Here is a 6,000-nt window from a genome sequence, read left to right as displayed (position 1 = left end):
GCATCCCAAAAGCCCCGTCTGCGACTTTCTATGTCCTGATTTTTTTTTAATATTTTACAAACAGCAGTCACCACTCACAACTGCTGGTAATAAATGGGCTGCAGGGGGGCAGGCAATGAAACGGCTAAGCCCTTCTGCCCGACCAGCCTTTAGAACTGCAGCATCTCTGCAGTAAAAAGTGTTTCAGGTCAATATCTCTCCCCTGGAAAAAATGTGCGAGACCCACCACCGATAAATGTGGCAAAAGTCCCCAACATTTTATGCATATTTGTGCTCTTACCTGAAAGCAGCGCCACCTTGTAGTCATCGCAGGCAACTGCAGCATACAACCAAATTTATCCGAGAGCAAGGTGAAAGAAACCCAAGGGGACAGCCCCTGTCTGCAGCAGGAAGGTTGGCTGCTTCGAATGGACAGAACTTCCAGTCCTAAGTCCACTCACGTCCCGAACGCTCCCAAACACTCAAGCCCTCACCTGGTGCACCTCTGGCTCCCAGGTAAGGCCAAAACCTGAGCACGGTAGCGCAGGATCACAGAGAAGGAGCGGGTGGGGGTGCTTCTGTCTTGACAAAGGCGTGACATGGCTAGTGACTGAGAGGGCCTTGACTTTCCCCTATGACTGACTGTGAGAGGGGAAGGCGAAGATTTTCTGCACCCAGCATGCCTTGTGACATTCTTATTCAAATGAGGTGAGAGCCCTGCCAGAATAGCTCCAGCGATCCCATGCCACTCCTCTGAAGGCTCCTGATCTGCATAACCACAGCATTTTGAGCAGGAAGCAGAGTGGCGCAGCGGAAGCGTGCTGGGCCCATAACCCAGAGGTCGAAGGATCGAAACCATCCTCTGCTAGCATGGATTGATTTTTTTTCTTGTGAGGACCACTCTCTCGTTTCCACGCTGCCAGAGCGGAAAACAGCAGGCTTGTGCCAGCTTTTTGTGGGAAGAGACTGCTCAACTATCGGTCTCTGCTCAAAGTCAGGGAGACAGATGGTCAGAGAATCAACCCTACACTTCAAAGGAAATGATGCACAGTTATGACCATTAACGAAAGATGGGACCCTCGCACTTCTTTCTGAGGCTGCTTGGAACGTTATTATTCCCTTTTTTTGTCCTGTTATTATCAATCTCCTGTGAATTTCGTGGAGCTGTTTTCTTTCTCTACCCTGCTGTTTTTCCCTTGCTGCCAATATATGCTTATTTCAATGATTTGAACTGCTGCTTTCCCTTTCTCCTTTTCTGCGCAGCTTTTGCATTGGTTTCAATCTCCAGTTCCTTAGCAGTTGCAAGAACTTTTTTCCTGATTTTCATGTTGGTCTGTAAACCAAAAATACCTCTGATACTGGTGCAATATAGTCATTGAACTCAGGGTTGTGATGTCTAGAGTTTAAAAAAAACATATGGCACGGAGTGTTGGTGGTATAGTGGTGAGCATAGCTGCCTTCCAAGCAGTTGACCCGGGTTCGATTCCCAGCCAACGCAGTGCTAATATTTATACATTAAGCAAGCTGTAGCTATTCTAACGCAATATGTTAAAAAAAAGAGAAATATCTTGACCAGATTACTCAGCTATTAGATAAATAATAAACAAAGACATAGGCAGGCATCCCAAAAGCCCAGTCTGCGACTTTCTATGTCCTGAAATTTTTATATTTTACAAACAGCAGTCACCACTCACAACTGCTGGTAATATATGGGCTGCAGGGGGGCAGGCAATGAAACGGCTAAGCCCTTCTGCCCAACCAGCCTTTAGAACTGCAGCATCTCTGCAGTAAAAAGTGTTTCAGGTCAATATCTCTCCCCTGGAAAAAATGTGCGAGACCCACCACCGATAAATGTGGCAAAAGTCCCCAACATTTTCTGCATATTTGTGCTCTTACCTGAAAGCAGCGCCACCTTGTAGTCATCGCAGGCAACTGCAGCATACAACCAAATTTATCCGAGAGCAAGGTGAAAGAAACCCAAGGGAACAGCCCCTGTCTGCAGCAGGAAGGTTGGCTGCTTCGAATGGACAGAACTTCCAGTCCTAAGTCCACTCACGTCCTGAACGCTCCCAAACGCTCATACCGGGCAAGCCCTCACCGGGTGCACCTCTGGCTCCCAGGTAAGGCCAAAACCTGAGCATGGTAGCGCAGGATCACAGAGAAGGAGCGGGTGGGGGTGCTTCTGTCTTGACAAAGGCGTGACATGGCTTGTGACTGAGAGGGCCTTGACTTTCCCCTATGACTGACTGTGAGAGGGGAAGGCGAAGATTTTCTGCACCCAGCATGCCTTGTGACATTCTTAGGCAAATGAGGTGAGAGCCCTGCCAGAATAGCTCCAGCGATCCCATGCCACTCCTCTGAAGGCTCCTGATCTGCATAACCACAGCATTTTGAACAGGAAGCAGAGTGGCGCAGCGGAAGCGTGCTGGGCCCGTAACCCAGAGGTCGATGGATCGAAACCATCCTCTGCTAGCATGGATTGATTTTTTTTCTTGTGAGGACCACTCTCTCGTTTCCACGCTGCCAGAGCGGAAAACAGCAGGCTTGTGCCAGCTTTTTGTGGGAAGAGACTGCTCAACTATCGGCCTCTGCTCAAAGTCAGGGAGACAGATGGTCAGAGAATCAACCCTACACTTCAAAGGAAATGATGCACGGTTATGACCATTAAAGAAAGATGGGACCCTCGCACTTCTTTCTGAGCCTGCTTGGAACGTTATTATTCCCTTTTTTTGTCCTGCTATTATCAATCTCCTGTGAATTTCGTGGAGCTGTTTTCTTTCTCTACCCTGCTGTATTTCCCTTGCTGCCAAAATATGCTTATTTCAATGATTTGAACTGCTGCTTTCCCTTTCTCCTTTTCTGCGCAGCTTTTGCATTGGTTTCAATCTCCAGTTCCTTAGCAGTTGCAAGAACTTTTTTCCTGATTTTCATGTTGGTCTGTAAACCAAAAATACCTCTGATACTGGTGCAATATAGTCATTGAACTCAGGGTTGTGATGTCTAGAGTTTTAAAAAAACATATTCCACGGAGCGTTGGTGGTATAGTGGTGAGCATAGCTGCCTTCCAAGCAGTTGACCCGGGTTCGATTCCCGGCCAACGCAGTGCTAATATTTATACATTAAGCAAGCTGTAGCTATTCTAACGCAATATGTTAAAAAAAAGAGAAATATCTTGACCAGATTACTCAGCTATTAGATAAATAATAAACAAAGACATAGGCAGGCATCCCAAAAGCCCCGTCTGCGACTTTCTATGTCCTGAAATTTTTATATTTTACAAACAGCAGTCACCACTCACAACTGCTGGTAATAAATGGGCTGCAGGGGGGCAGGCAATGAAACGGCTAAGCCCTTCTGCCCGACCAGCCTTTAGAACTGCAGCATCTCTGCAGTAAAAAGTGTTTCAGGTCAATATCTCTCCCCTGGAAAAAATGTGCGAGACCCACCACCGATAAATGTGGCAAAAGTCCCCAACATTTTCTGCATATTTGTGCTCTTACCTGAAAGCAGCGCCACCTTGTAGTCATCGCAGGCAACTGCAGCATACAACCAAATTTATCCGAGAGCAAGGTGAAAGAAACCCAAGGGAACAGCCCCTGTCTGCAGCAGGAAGGTTGGCTGCTTCGAATGGACAGAACTTCCAGTCCTAAGTCCACTCACGTCCCGAACGCTCATACCGGGCAAGCCCTCACCGGGTGCACCTCTGGCTCCCAGGTAAGGCCAAAACCTGAGCATGGTAGCGCAGGATCACAGAGAAGGAGCGGGTGGGGGTGCTTCTGTCTTGACAAAGGCGTGACATGGCTAGTGACTGAGAGGGCCTTGACTTTCCCCTATGACTGACTGTGAGAGGGGAAGGCGAAGATTTTCTGCACCCAGCATGCCTTGTGACATTCTTAGGCAAATGAGGTGAGAGCCCTGCCAGAATAGCTCCAGCGATCCCATGCCACTCCTCTGAAGGCTCCTGATCTGCATAACCACAGCATTTTGAACAGGAAGCAGAGTGGCGCAGCGGAAGCGTGCTGGGCCCATAACCCAGAGGTCGATGGATCGAAACCATCCTCTGCTAGCATGGATTGATTTTTTTTATTGTGAGGACCACTCTCTCGTTTCCACGCTGCCAGAGCGGAAAACAGCAGGCTTGTGCCAGCTTTTTGTGGGAAGAGACTGCTCAACTATCGGTCTCTGCTCAAAGTCAGGGAGACAGATGGTCAGAGAATCAACCCTACACTTCAAAGGAAATGATGCACTGTTATGACCATTAAAGAAAGATGGGACCCTCGCACTTCTTTCTGAGCCTGCTTGGAACGTTATTATTCCCTTTTTTTGTCCTGCTATTATCAATCTCCTGTGAATTTCGTGGAGCTGTTTTCTTTCTCTACCCTGCTGTATTTCCCTTGCTGCCAAAATATGCTTATTTCAATGATTTGAACTGCTGCTATCCCTTTCTCCTTTTCTGCGCAGCTTTTGCATTGGTTTCAATCTCCAGTTCCTTAGCAGTTGCAAGAACTTTTTTCCTGATTTTCATGTTGGTCTGTAAACCAAAAATACCTCTGATACTGGTGCAATATAGTCATTGAACTCAGGGTTGTGATGTCTAGAGTTTAAAAAAAACATATTCCACGGAGCGTTGGTGGTATAGTGGTGAGCATAGCTGCCTTCCAAGCAGTTGACCCGGGTTCGATTCCCGGCCAACGCAGTGCTAATATTTATACATTAAGCAAGCTGTAGCTATTCTAACGCAATATGTTAAAAAAAAGAGAAATATCTTGACCAGATTACTCAGCTATTAGATAAATAATAAACAAAGACATAGGCAGGCATCCCAAAAGCCCCGTCTGCGACTTTCTATGTCCTGCAATTTTTATATTTTACAAACAGCAGTCACCAATCACAACTGCTGGTAATAAATGGGCTGCAGGGGGGCAGGCAGTGAAACGGCTAAGCCCTTCTGCCCGACCAGCCTTTAGAACTGCAGCATCTCTGCAGTAAAAAGTGTTTCAGGTCAATATCTCTCCCCTGGAAAAAATGTGCGAGACCCACCACCGATAAATGTGGCAAAAGTCCCCAACATTTTCTGCATATTTGTGCTCTTACCTGAAAGCAGCGCCACCTTGTAGTCATCGCAGGCAACTGCAGCATACAACCAAATTTATCCGAGAGCAAGGTGAAAGAAACCCAAGGGAACAGCCCCTGTCTGCAGCAGGAAGGTTGGCTGCTTCGAATGGACAGAACTTCCAGTCCTAAGTCCACTCACGTCCCGAACGCTCATACCGGGCAAGCCCTCACCGGGTGCACCTCTGGCTCCCAGGTAAGGCCAAAACCTGAGCATGGTAGCGCAGGATCACAGAGAAGGAGCGGGTGGGGGTGCTTCTGTCTTGACAAAGGCGTGACATGGCTAGTGACTGAGAGGGCCTTGACTTTCCCCTATGACTGACTGTGAGAGGGGAAGGCGAAGATTTTCTGCACCCAGCATGCCTTGTGACATTCTTAGGCAAATGAGGTGAGAGCCCTGCCAGAATAGCTCCAGCGATCCCATGCCACTCCTCTGAAGGCTCCTGATCTGCATAACCACAGCATTTTGAACAGGAAGCAGAGTGGCGCAGCGGAAGCGTGCTGGGCCCATAATCCAGAGGTCGATGGATCGAAACCATCCTCTGATAGCATGGATTGATTTTTTTTCTTGTGAGGACCACTCTCTCGTTTCCACGCTGCCAGAGCAGAAAACAGTAGGCTTGTGCCAGCTTTTTGTGGGAAGAGACTTCTCAACTATCGGTCTCTGCTCAAACTCAGGGAGACAGATGGTCAGAGAATCAACCCTACACTTCAAAGGAAATGATGCACAGTTATGACCATTAAAGAAAGATGGGACCCTCGCACTTCTTTCTGAGCCTGCTTGGAACGTTATTATTCCCTTTTTTTGTCCTGCTATTATCAATCTCCTGTGAATTTCGTGGAGCTGTTTTCTTTCTCTACCCTGCTGTTTTTCCCTTGCTGCCAATATATGCTTATTTCAATGATTTG

The 6,000-nt window shown here is 47.5% G+C and overlaps 3 non-coding genes across 3 annotated transcripts; all 3 read left to right on the top strand.

Annotated features, from left to right (window-relative positions):
* Positions 1-2,379: 2,379 nt before the first annotated feature.
* TRNAT-CGU (transfer RNA threonine (anticodon CGU)) lies at positions 2,380-2,451 on the top strand. The gene has a single exon. It is a non-coding gene; the product is annotated as a tRNA-Thr (tRNA).
* Positions 2,452-3,009: 558 nt separating this feature from the next.
* On the top strand, positions 3,010-3,081 carry TRNAG-UCC (transfer RNA glycine (anticodon UCC)). The gene has a single exon. It is a non-coding gene; the product is annotated as a tRNA-Gly (tRNA).
* Positions 3,082-4,603: 1,522 nt separating this feature from the next.
* TRNAG-UCC (transfer RNA glycine (anticodon UCC)) lies at positions 4,604-4,675 on the top strand. The gene has a single exon. It is a non-coding gene; the product is annotated as a tRNA-Gly (tRNA).
* The last annotated feature ends 1,325 nt before the right edge of the window (positions 4,676-6,000 follow it).

The sequence above is a fragment of the Pleurodeles waltl genome, unplaced genomic scaffold (assembly GCF_031143425.1).
Source record: "Pleurodeles waltl isolate 20211129_DDA unplaced genomic scaffold, aPleWal1.hap1.20221129 scaffold_69, whole genome shotgun sequence".
In the NCBI taxonomy this organism is placed as follows: domain Eukaryota; kingdom Metazoa; phylum Chordata; class Amphibia; order Caudata; family Salamandridae; genus Pleurodeles; species Pleurodeles waltl.
Note: the sequence above shows the minus strand (reverse complement) of the source record. Positions and strands in the feature narration are given on the sequence as shown.